At 35.7% G+C, this 13,785-nt stretch overlaps 1 protein-coding gene across 1 annotated transcript in view; it reads right to left on the bottom strand.

Moving 5' to 3' along the window:
* The window catches only part of CDH18 (cadherin 18), a 287,897-nt gene that overhangs the window by 271,892 nt on the left and 2,220 nt on the right, over positions 1 to 13,785 (bottom strand). The gene's annotated exons all lie outside the window — the stretch shown is intronic.

The raw sequence follows: 13,785 nt of genomic DNA, 5'->3' as shown, positions 1-13,785 counted from the left end.
GGATATCGAAAAGGAGGTGATTCTATTTTAGGAAAACAAAATAGCTCATGAAAGTTTAGGCAGTGGTCACATCTCATCTCCAGCCACTAGTTCATAATTCTTTTTTAGTTTTTGGTATTATTCTTAAAGAAATATCTTTAAACTTGATGATTTTAAGATGATACATTAAAGCTTGTTTACTGATTAAATACAAGCCTATCAGACAAAAACAGCGTAAAATTTCTGATACTCAGAATGTATAATTCAACAAATATACAAAATGTTTGTTTATAGGTAAGTATCTTTAAAACAACCTTTCTTTAATACAACATAATCGTTAAATCAGCGTTTCACAAAAATGGTTTGTAGTTTCTCCTTCATTCCAGAGCTGGTGTAGGATGAATGATACACATTACCCATAAACCTAATCAGGGGAAGAAAAGAAGCTAATGCCCCTGGTGAAGGTTTTGTTGCAAGCAGAGTCTAAATCTATTATCAGAGCTCCCTTCACTGGAAAGCATGGAAAGCAGGTAGACAGGAGCAGGCCAGGGACAGGACAAGTGGATTATGCTTGAATAAAACAGAGGGGTGGGGAGTTCAAAACGATCATTGCAGATGGACAAAAACAGAGGAAAGAAATGCAGCTAAAAAGACTCTCGGCACCAAAAGGGCAAATCTTACAAGACACCTGCAGGCACACAAAATTCTAGGAAGCCCACCATCTAAAGGAATATGGTACAAGGATTTAAAGACAAAATGTGGAAGGACAAGAGTAAGACAAAAGCCAGGAACGAGGCCCACTTGGGCACTAGAACCTCCATCAAGCTGCCCATCTGAGTGGTCCTCAGACATACGTTTACTTTTAAATAAAATTTTGCTACTTGCTGCAATTTTCCATCTCGTGCTGAATTCCTTCCTCTGAGAGGCACGAACCGATCTTGCAGATCACCCGCACCACCGACACAATTATTTGTACCCATTATGCCAATAAACATTAGAAAAAATAAAGTATATGTGTTTTAATAGTGCAAACATTTGCTTCCTGAAGTCCCTACTACTACTGTTTTTTGGTGGTTAATAACTATCTGTATTAATTAATGAGAGATTATACAGAAAAAGGTGGTATACCCTCTAAATGGTATTGCAAGCTTGATTCATGTTTTAAATATGATGAATAACGGGAATGCTCTCGTTTCTTTTTAGCATGCCTTTGTTTTTTCTCATTTATATATCATCCTCACAAGTTGCAAAGCATACTTTGTTTGTCTAGCATCTGAAATAAATATACTTAGCACAGTGTAATTATATTGCATCTTACCATTCTACTTGAAAAACTGTCAAAGTAAATCAAGAAAATGTTCAGTAAATGTCAAAATTGCTCAATCTATAAATTTGGAAGGTCTTTCAGTTTCCAATCCTTGAAAATCTGCATCTAATGTCTGAAAATTGTTTGTAATATTTGGGGGGGAAATTAAGATGGCTACTTATCAATAAGGTAAAAAAATGACCAAAAAAATCCATGATAAATCTAGTTGTAGGACACAAATGTTAATACACTATTCTTTTAATTTTATTGTAGCTTTGAAGATTAAAAGTACAATTTGGGGAGAAACTTAATGAGCTATTGTGGTCTTATCCTGTCAGGATGACTAAAATAATATGGTTGAGAATAACAACCATGACACTCATTTAATGATGTGGGAGTGTAAATTAGTACAGCCATTTTGGAAAAGTATTTGGATATATCTACTAATGCTGAACATATGCACACCCTATAACACAGCATTCCAACCCAGCGTATCCCCAATAAAACGGCATACATATGTTCTCCAGAATTTAGGCACCCAAATGTCCTTCCATAGCAATAACCCAGATGTCCTTCAATAGCAAAATGAATAACTTGTAATATATTTATACAATAGAATAATCGTGAGCAGTAAAGTTAATAAGCTATTGATTCACTCAATGAAATGGATAAATTTTATAAAAGTAATATTGAGAAGACAAACACAATGAAATAATACTGTGTGATTCTAGTATTTAAAATATAACATACACAGTTAAATATACTGTAAGAAGTCAGGAAAAACACAACATCTGGGGAAGGGGAAGGGACGGTGAAGGCACATGAAGGTAATACTTTATGTAAGTGGTAGTTACCTGGGTACGTTTAATCTGTGGTCATTATTTATCTTTACACTAATGATTTGTGCTCTATTTCTATGTATAGTATTCTGCAACTAAAAAATTTAAAAGCTTCCTTTTAAAAAGTCTGACATTTCCATTTTAGTCTATGAGTATATTTGTCTTATAATTTCTGGAATATCTTTTGGGCTATGTGCCAGGCAATAACATGGGGAATCTACAGGTAAATGAACATGCAAGAACCTGGCTCAAGTAGGGTTTACGTTCTCCTTGGAGGTGAAAAATACAGAAATGAGTAAACTAATAAATAAAAAGTATCATTGAAGAGCAGGAGAAAATATGCTGGCACGAGAGAGCTGCTTTAGGGAAGAGGGCGTTATTTTTAAAAGGATGAGATTAAGCATGACAGATAAAGAGCTAGCCTTAGAAAAATATAAGGGAAGGATATTTCACACAAAGGAAGAGCAAGTTAGGCTCTTCTATCCCAAGGAAGGCTTGGCATATTTGAGGTATAATTGGGGGTTAAATTGGAGAGGAAAGCTGGGTGAGTACATATGGGATTTTTAGAGGCCACAGCAAGAACTGAGTCTTTTATTATCCATAAAATTGGGGTTTATTGAAGGGCTTTGAAAGAGAAGGCTGACATAGAATGATTTATATTTTTAAGAAGTTTCTGCTGGCTGGTATACGGTGAACAATTTGAGGAGGACATTTGCAGACTGGTACAGGTAGACTAGAAACCCTTGTAGGAAAGGTCATGGTGATGTAGGCTAGTGAGCTGGCAGCAGAAATGAAAGTAGTGAATATATTTTCAAAAAATTTTAGAAGACTATTTAGGACTTGACTTGAGAGTTATGTGAGGAACAAGGATGGGGAAGGCATAAAGGATATCTTTTACTTTTCTAATTTGTGCAAATGGGGGTATCATTTGCTGAGATAACTCAAATATGTTAAATCTGAGCAGAATAAATGGGTGTTGGGGTCCTGAGATTTTTATTTTTTTAAAGATGGGAGTTATCCAAGCACACTTAAGGGAATGATCCTTTAGGGAGAGATAACTTAATGATGCAGCCTTTAAGGGGAGCATTTAGGAAGGGTCTGGAGAGAGAAGCCTGAGAACAGGGCGTGGATAGCAGAGGTCTCCCTTGACTATAATATGAGCAGAGACAAGGGATGGGAATACAGGTACCATTGCATGTACAGACAGTAACTGTCCTATTGATTTTAGAAGTTTTAAAACTGTAACATGAGGCAGACCAACAGCTGAGAACCAATGTCGAGGGGGTCTGGAGGCTGGGTGTTTGAGAGCATGAGAGATAGAAGAGGCAGGGCAAGCTCCATTCTGATTCAGCTACTAGTAACTGTGCTCCTCTGAGCAACTCTCAACTTCAGTGGCTTCAGTTTACTCCTATACAAAATGAAGTTAATAATATCTGCCCCGCCTCCAGAAAGGGCTTCCAGTTAACAGGGCTAACTATACACGTACCATAAGTTATAAATTATATTTAAACAAATCAATAACTTAATTAAAATCTGAGTTCAAAGTACATATTAGATAATTTGCCTAAATTTTTTTCAGTATATCAAGTTTCTATATTCTATAAAAAATTATATCTAAATTCATCTTTATTTGTGCACTGAAATGTGTTTTTCCAAAATGTTCAACTTTTATATTTCATAAATGATACTATTTTATATAGCAAATTTAATGAAATGAAATAAACTGGATAAAATGTACTGGTATTATATGAAAACTTAATATGCACAAAAATAAACTGTGGAGTTCCTTGGAAAAATGTATACTTTGATAAACATTTGAAGGGCGGGCTGAATTGAACATTTAGATACAGCAGAAAGATCAATAACAATTAAACAGTCTGATTGGAAGCAATTGTTATTTTAAATATTTTATGTCTCTTAGAAAGTCAAATTTTTAAGAATGCTTTTTCTTTGTTAATAAATTGTAGACATAAGCACATATTAGCTAAGAATATACTATGCTTGTTGAGTTTATCGATTAGAACAATCTAGCCTTTTCATTGTGGTAATGGGTTGTTTTTTCACGTTAAACGTTTGGCATTTTTTTAGTGAAAGAATAAGTATCATTTCCAGGATGCTGACAGAGTGTCCTCCTTTACTTCTTTCTAAAAGCCACAATTTTACACTCGGGAGAGTCAGCACTTCCAGCATGCTAATACTAAATTTGTTTTAAAAATACCTTTTTGCATACCCATGAAATCTCCTTGGCACTGAACTGGAGCGGAGTGGGATGCTTTATCAGAGAAACAAGCTCTTCCTAACTGTTCCATATCTCCTGAGTCACACAAGAGCAGCCTTTGAAGTTGGTGAGAGCAGCTCATCTGAAAGGGTGACTCATGCCTTGGAAATTTCAAGCCAGATATTCATATGCTACTGATCCTAGTCATTTCAGAAGTTTTTTCCCCTTTTATTACTCAAGTGAGTGCTAAATGCTCAAAGTTAAATTTTCTTAGTGAAATTTCCAGAAATTCTGTTTAAAAACTCTCAGATAATAATTTTAAATTTTACTTTACATAATACATCCAATAACCCCAGGGGGAAAAAAGATCTTTAGATATCATGGATGACACAATATCACATATTTTAGCAATCTATATAATTACAGGAAAAAGAGTTAAAAATACAGCATTTGCAGTATAGAGTGAGCACAGTAGTCAAGTATTCATCACGTTTAAACTATCTTAAAGAATGTCCTAACTGATGATTGTTACCAGGAACATTACAAGGAAGGAGTGTGGACTTAGTCTGCACAATTGAAGGGTTTCATTAGAATAGGTGGGCATACAATTCAGACATATCCTTTAGAAGTCACATAGGGTGACTTTGGAGAAAGGTAAATGAGGACTGGAGGGGACTGAAGAGATTAGAATCCATGGTAGAATCACAAATGGCTGCAGGAAGAAGCAGGATGTTTAGAAATGATAACAATAATAACTGAAAACAGGGGAAAAAAGAAACTGCTATGAACTGAATTATGTCCCTGCTCAAAATCTTATGTTGAAGCTCTACCCCTCAATAGGATAGTATTTGGAGACATGCCTGAGTAAGGCAATTTGGTTTAGATGAAGTCATGAGATTGGGCCCCTCCTGATGGGATTAGTGCACCTATGAGGAGATACACCAGCCCCAGTTGGCGTGGCTCAGAGGCTGAGCATCGACCTAGGATCCAGGAGATCGAGGTTCGATTCCCAGTCGGGGCACATGCCCGGGCTGCGGGCTCGATCCCCAGCGGGGGCATGCAGGGGGCAGCCGATCAATGACTCTCTCTCGTGATTGATGTTTCTATCTCTCTCTCCCTCTTCCTTCCTCTCTCTGAAATCAATAAAGATATTATATATATATATATAAAAAGAGACACCAGGGAGCTTGCTGTCTGCCATGTGAGGACACAGCAAGAAGGTGGCCGTCAATAAGCCAGGAAGAGAACTCTCACCGGGAACTGAAGTGGCTGGCACCTTAATCTTGGGTTTCCCAGACTCTAGACCAGTGAGAAATAAATTCCTGCTGTGTAAGCCACCCAGTCCACGGTGTTTTTTGTGGTTGCCTGAGATGACTAATCCAGGAACAGGAATAAATTAGAAGGGATCAAGTTGAAGAGTGATAAAGAGGTGCAGTGCTGCAGGCCATAAAGACAGGAACAAGGCTAGAAACAAGGGAAGAGACGGACAATAAAGACAAGGGCAAATCAGACTGATATATTCATTTGCAGAGATTTTCATGATCTAATATGTAAAAATGTGTTCTAGAGCACTACCAATAAAATAACACATTTACTGTAAGAAGTTGAAAAAGTCTATGTGGACATATAACATTTATATCTATATGCATGTATACATATATATGTTTTATAGGTGTATAGAGAAAGGTATAGTTAGATAAAAAATTATAATTTTTGAAGATTTCAGCTGAGTAGGGATTGAAGAAAAGTGGAGGTCACCAATCTTTCTCATCACTTGACTTGTTATACGGCACTCCTACCACTTAACAAATTAATAGAATGACTACAATAAATCAGAAAAACCAAGCACTTAAGAGAAAACTAAAATAGTACTTGATGGAGTACCAGGGATGAACACGTGACTCAGAGTCGGTCTGCCTCTGGGTGCCCAGTCAGGGCCTTCGCAGGCAGATCAGGACGCTCACCGAGAACACGAAGCTCGCGTGGAGACTTTGCCCCAGCCCCTAAACACCAGCCTGCCTGAGCAGGGAAGACGGGTCTGCATCCCTCATCTGGGTCTCCCTCCTGCTACAGATCGGCTCATGGGCAGGTGAGCAGGCCATACCGCCACTCTGAGGACCACGTGTTAAGTAGGGCTTTACAGTCAGGTGTGAGCAAACAATATCCACGGGACATTTTAATGATTGAATTAAAATTGTAATTAGCCAAATGTTATTAGGTAACATGCCTTACTCCATTCTTTTATTTTTTATACATCTGAGTTTTGCTCAACATTTGTCTTTAAACATTCTTATGAATATTATGCTTCAAACATGAGAAAAAACCATTCAAGCTAGGAGAACAAATAACTTTTTTCCAATTCAAACATTTTGAGGAGGTTAAGCAACACCCCAGGCACATACTTAAAAAGTAGTTAGATCAGTAATACTACTTAGATTTCTACATTCTTATTTTAAATCCATCTTTAATAATCTTACCAAGTTATATCTTTTATACTTTTATAGACTGTTCCATGGTAATTAACTTTACTTTTTTTAAAAATAAAATTGCTCAAATTTGAATAAATACATCCCACACTACAAACATGTAACAAGGAGAAGGTTATTTGTTTATTGTGCTGTACATTTTACATTTTATTTTATTTGTTTGTCAATGTTTGCATTGTTAAAATAAATAAATAATATACCTAAAAGAGCTATATAAAATAATTCAATAAGTTGCTTGTTTTTTTAATCCTCACTGGAGGATACTTTTTTCCATTGCTTTTCAGAGAGAATGGAAGGGAGAAAAAGAGAAAGAGAGAGAGATTGGTTTGTTGTTTCACTTGCATTTATTGATTTTTTTAAAAAAAATATATTAGTTGATTCTTATGATTCTTTATGTGCCCTGACCAGGCATTGAACTTGAAACTCTGGTGTTTGGGACAATGATCTACCCAACTGAGCTACCCAGCCAGGGCACTTATATTCTCTTTTAGGAAACATCCTTCAGGTTGTATACAATAACTTGTTCATCAATTAAATAAAAAATAATATAACAGTCTCAGGTTAATGGTATAATTATTAAATCTTTATTCTCATAACACTCACATGATGTTTTGTTTATTAAAAAGGTAGAACCTAATATATCTCCTTATGCTAGCTATATTAGTTTCCTATTGGTACTATAACAAAGTATCACCAACTTAGTGGCTTCCAACATTATAAAGTTATTATGTTACGGTTGCTGAGGTCAAAATCTGACAAGGGTCAGGTCAGAAGTCTTAAATGAGTCACAAAGGACTAAAATTAAGGTATCAGCATGGAAAGATTTCTCTCTGGAGGCTTTAGGGGAGAATCCATTTTCATGCCTTTTCCAGTTTCTAGAGGCCCCCCAAAGCCCTAGGCGCTTGGCCTTCTTCACCCATATTCCAATCCAGCAAAATCAGGTGGCGCCATTGTCACATGTTGTCACACTGACCCAGTCTGCCTCTATCTTCCATCTCTGTTTTAGGTCAGCTGATTAGCAACCTTAATTCCTTCTGCATTCTTAAACCTCTCCTGCCATGTAACACAACATAGTCAGTGGTTCCAGGAATTAGGATTCGTGTATCCTTGAGGGCCCTTATTTTACCTACCACATTAGCTTCCAATGTAGTCACACAGCACTTATACATTTAAATTGTTCAAAGTATTGTTGTGACTCCTCCTACAAAACTGAGCTTTGGAAACAATATCACTTAATTTGTCCGAGAGTATAAATATTTTTCAGTGAAGCCTGATTGATAAACAGTAGTCAATAAAGCTGATCATTGTCTGTGTAGATTAAGAAAGAGAATGTGGCAGAGGATTGGTACATCGCTCTGGAATCAGTGTTTATATCTTTCCCTCTCCCTTCCTCTTCTCTAAAAGTCAACAAAAAATCATTAAAAAAAAGAAAGAGAATGTGATTATAAAGTCATAAGGTCGTGTGTGTGTGTGTGTGTGTGTGTGTGTGTGTGTGTGTATCTTGGAATAGTTGTATGAAAAGAACACTTCAATTGATGTGAGAATCATTGAAATAACCTACAGTATAGTGGCCTTGTATATTTGTTTACAGATCAGCTTCAGAACTTTATAGTCACCTCATACCTGCAGCTGAAACTGTAGATTTATACCTGGATTTTTAATGTATTTCTCCTACACTTCAAAGGCTGGACATAAATCACCTGTAGGATACTGGAGTAAAAACGTACACTCCCTTTAATTGAAATATTGGCTACAGGAAGGTTTTCATATCTACTCTTATTTTATTATTATTATTTGTAGCATAATTTTGAGTTAGCAAGGAGTAAAATTTTCAGAATTATCAATAAGTAAAATGTTTTATGTTGCTAACTTTTCAGATGTGAAAAGCAATATTTGTAACATCAAACTTTATATAAAGTCAATAAGAACATTAGCAGACAAGAACTATATTAATGAATAAAATCCATAGATAATTAAACTGATAATTTTGTGTGGATATTTGCTTTTATGACATCAAAAAACTTTCTACTTGTTTCTAAGGTCAGGCTCACTTTGACTTGAAAATGATTACTATAATAGAGAGATAAGTCTTAAAAAAAGTAAGCAGCTATAATAAATAAGGTCCTTTAAAGATGAACTTAAAACAAAGCATTAAGCCTGCCAGAGTGGCTCAGTGGTTGAGTGTCAACCTATGAACCGGGGGTCACAGAACCCAGTCAGAGCACTTGCCTGGGTTGTGGGCTAGATCCCCAGTGGGGTGCGTGCAGGAGGCAGCCGACCAATGACATTCTCTCCTCATTGATGCTTCTATCTCTCTCCCCCTCCCTTCCTCTCTCTGAAATCAATAAAAACATATTTTTAAAAATTAAGTGAATTTTTTATACATAAGATGAAAATGTCCACACGTGCGTGCTGAATATGTATGTTTACATATGCTTGGAAGTTTCCATTTCAATAATTTAAAATGTTTTTTGAAGCAGTCTTCCTTGAAATCCATCTTCCCCTGGCTTTCAAGATACTTCACTTGTGGGGTCCCCTGCTCCCTCTCTAGCTACTGCTTCTCAAATGCTTGTGCTGGTTTTTCTTCATTTTCACAACCGATAGGTGTTGGGTTCTGTCCCTTGTGTTTTTCATCTTTTCATTCCCATTCAGTCTCTTTACTATGTATGATGCCATCTACGTATGATGACTTCATTTCCTACATCTAGCAGAGAGCTCTCTTCTAAAGCCCATGCTTATGTATTCAACTAATTCCATTCCATCCCAACTGGACATCTATATCCAAAAATGTACAAAACTAACTCTTTTCCTATCTCCTGCCTGCCCCATCCTTCCCCTGCCATGCTTCCTTTCCCCCAATTCTTTCCCTTCGTAGGGCCTAGGAACTCTATTCTATAATAGTAAATAAAATGTGTCCCTTACCCTCAAACCACCCCCCCACCGTCCTAGACAACATCAAGTCCTATCAGCATTATTTTCAAGTGAAATATATCATCCAACCTCTTCTCTCTATTTCTACTACTTTCAGTCTGTCAGAAGTGGCCGTCTTCTCTCCAACCATTCCTGAAGGGCTGAGGGACAACTTTATCACAAGGGGTATAAAATCCAGAGTCTGAAAACCCTGCATAAATAAACCATGTAATGCCTTTACTAATTTATTGCCCAAGTGCAAGCCTTGCATTGACTCCTTTCTAATGAGTACTAACTTTCTTTGTTCTGTCAATTTCTCACAAATTTATTGTTTCTTTGTCTAAACAGTATAAAAAGGTGCCTAGTTTGGTCATTATTTGAGCTTCATTTTATGATCTGAGCATCATATTGTTTCTCCCATGCACACCCATTAAAATGTTTTTTTCCCCTCCATTAATCTAGTATTGTGTCAATTTTATTAGTCCAGTTGTAAGAACACCCTTCCCAACAGTTGAATTTCAATAACCAGGAATGAAAATCTTACTGAATAGTCTTTTGAAAGTGGTTTACTTTACAATAGCTTTCTCATCTATTGCTAAATTAAATTGAAACAATTTACATTATATCACACATTGCAGTTAGAATGCACTAATTACACGTTTAAAATATATAGATATCATGCATACAGAGAAATGGGGGAAGATACGCATTCCTGTCTCAATACGTTACTCAACTAATGGAATTCTTTGAAATATAATTTGAAATCGTAGTACAAATAAATTTCTGTATCGAGTTTAATATATTACACTAAATTTCCATAAACTTATCATTTTGTATCTTAATTCACATTCTTAAATTAATTTTAACTTTTTAAGGGATTTCTTCATTTTCGATACTTTGGATTACTTCCCAGTGATTTATTCCCACAAGTTGCCTATAAGTGAATTTGCCTTTTCCTGTCTCAGGCAATGGATTGTAAATTGCTTTTCATACCTGGTAGACCACTTTTCACTTCCATCTGGAGTAACTGTAAATAAAAGTTTTATCACACCTTTGCAATACCAGCATTGGTTTCAAAACTTGTCATATGACGACTCAGTAGGTTATCACTGAACAGATTCAATGGCATCCTGTCTTCATTTAAATCCCACTGGTAACTCTGAGTTTAACCCAAATAGATATATTTTATTTTTGAAAACTTTTGGACTGAGTAAAAATAATGGGATTAAGTGAAATTTCCAGTCACATCAGATCGGGCATAGTTATACATAAATCATATATGTTGACCCTAAAGCCCTAAATATAATGACAATTAATATTTATTTTAAGATACTTATGATTGCCTACAGATAAAATAAACAGAAATGATCGGTCTATTCCTCTTTTCAGTGGAGGCATCTTCAATACCTGAACTCATTTTACTGGCAATTCATCTATCATATTCCACACAGTACAAGTAAAATACTGAATAAGACATAGTCCTTCAGAGCTCAGAGAAGTGAAGTACGTGCTTTATTCATATACTTCACTCAAATACTTTTAGGGATCGTACTTTGTTAACTTTATTCTCAGCTTACCAAAGTTTCCTAAATTGATGTAGCTCATCAGTGTAGAAGTTTACATATCAGAATTTGTGGTATCTACAGAAGCAACATCTGGGCATTTCAGGGTATTCTAGAGCAAATGTCCCTCTTACATCTGCTCCTACATTTCCCCACTGTCCATTTATTTTCCCAGAATTCATACCACACTTAGAAGTCAAAACACTATCAGCAATAATAGAGTCTAAACTATTTAACTTGTGTTGGCCTTCTCTTACTCTTCATTTAATAAAATATATAGGGGATTATTTAAATGAATGATGGTATATCTATAAAACCATATGCAATATTCAAAATCTATTAACACTCAGTATATCAGGGTCACTGAACCATCTAAAATTACCCCTACCTAATGAGCAGAGAAAGCTGTAAAAAATGTGTGTCCCTAACACTGAACCAGAGTTAAATATAAGTTCTGTGCATAACGGTGTACTGGATTCTTGTTAAATATTCATGAATTCTTGATATAATCACATGGAAAAGTGAACATGCTATAAAATTAGTTGGGTATCATATCAAGCTGTGTTTATCTAAGTTTGTATACATATATTATTTGAATCATACATCTCTACATAGTTTTTACTTTAAATCTATATTCATTCATAATTAGACATAGTTATCCATATTAACCTATTTATTTAAAAATTTAAAATATATACCAAATTGGTAATAGTAGCTATTGTTGAATAGTGTATTTCAAGATGCATTCTATGTTTTACATTTCTGTATTTTTAAACAAATTACAAATGTGGATGCAATGGGGAAGGACAGAAATATGTGAGGAAACTGAAGTTTATCTATAATTTAAATCACATATTTCAAAATGAAGATGTATTACTTCATCCATGAAAAAGCATTTAAGAGTTAATATTGCCATTTCTTAGGGATGAATTTTAACGTCCCTAGAATAGCTAGAAGATTTATCATGTTAAGTCAATTCTCATCAAATAATTTGCCAAACACACTGAATCTGTGATAACTGACCAGCATTGGTGTAGATCTAAATTACAACCAGTTACAATACTTACTGTCACTCGGTTCTCCTGCCTATTCTTATCTCCTTTCGCAGGTGAGAAAAAATGGACTATACATGCAAGTGACATGTGACACAAGTAATCCATGGTAGGATCCAAGCTCTGCCATGTTTTAAAATCATTAAAATCATTAAGCTTGGTATTTTCTTCCATTATGCTTAAATCACCAGCAGTTATGAACTATGCTTTTTAAACCAAAATGTTTTACTTTTACTTCTGGAAACTTTGAACATCGTAAACTACTCCAAGCACATAGGGTTACTACAGTGAAAATTTCTTCTAAGACCCCAAACGTATATATACTCAAAAAAAAAAAAAAAAGAAAAAAAAGTGAAAACAATCATAGAGAGAATCAGTATCTTTCATTTATTATGAATAATAAAGGCTCATCTGAAATAACACATAGAAGTGACATTTGTCTTCAGACTCAACATCTCTACATTTTCTTTTTCCCAGTTTTTAGTTCCTCTTGTTCCCCCAAATGTTAGCATATGATAATATGCTATATGATCATATATAGCATAACATATATACTATATAAACATATATAGTATATATGGTATGATACAGACAAGTCTCTCAGCTTACAGAAAAAAATTACACAGATAAGCTCCTCAACACTTTTTCATTAGGGACCCAATGAACCACCTGCAAGTTAAAAATGCATTCAAAGCAAGAGAGCAGGGATTGCCACTCAGCATCCAAAGGGAACTATACAGGCAGTTGCCTGCTCACGCAGTGTGTCACAGGACACCTTTCGGTGGACTTTTTTTGTTTTTTCCTAGAGCAGTAGTTTCCAGTAGAAGAGGGGCACAATTTTGCCCCTCTCCACAGGGAATAGTTCACAATGTCTTAAAATATTTTGGGTTGTTACAACTTGGGGGTGTTGCTATTGTCATCTAGTGGGTAGAACACAGGTGCTGCGAGGCATCCTACAAAGCACAGGACAGTCCCCCTAGCGTGAGAATTATACAACCTAAAATATCGATGGTACCAAAGTCAAGCAGCTCTACTATAGATTTATGGCATGTCTAATGCAACTACAAGGAAGGTGTATAATTAAGCAAATCAAAGATTCTGAAGTCCTTATTAAGAAAAGCAAAAGAACACCTTTCACCCTTGCTATCTTTAATCTCTCAATCTCTTTCTCTTACCTTTCTCTGGACTCCACCACAACTGATAAGGACAAGTAAATCTTTCCAGGGCAATAAGTCCAATATGTTTTATCCTTGATCTGTTGAAGTGCACATGCATATTTATAGTCCAAAGGACAATTACATCAGGTTGCAAATATATAAGATATACTGCATTCTTCTAATTACCAGCAAGCCAAGGACAGGGGAAGTGGGACTCACAAACTTTTAAACATGTGGTCTGCATTCAGCAGACCACAAAAATCAACCAAGCAGCAT

The sequence above is a fragment of the Miniopterus natalensis genome, chromosome 3 (assembly GCF_054644295.1).
Source record: "Miniopterus natalensis isolate mMinNat1 chromosome 3, mMinNat1.hap1, whole genome shotgun sequence".
NCBI lineage: Eukaryota > Metazoa > Chordata > Mammalia > Chiroptera > Miniopteridae > Miniopterus > Miniopterus natalensis.
Note: the sequence above shows the minus strand (reverse complement) of the source record. Positions and strands in the feature narration are given on the sequence as shown.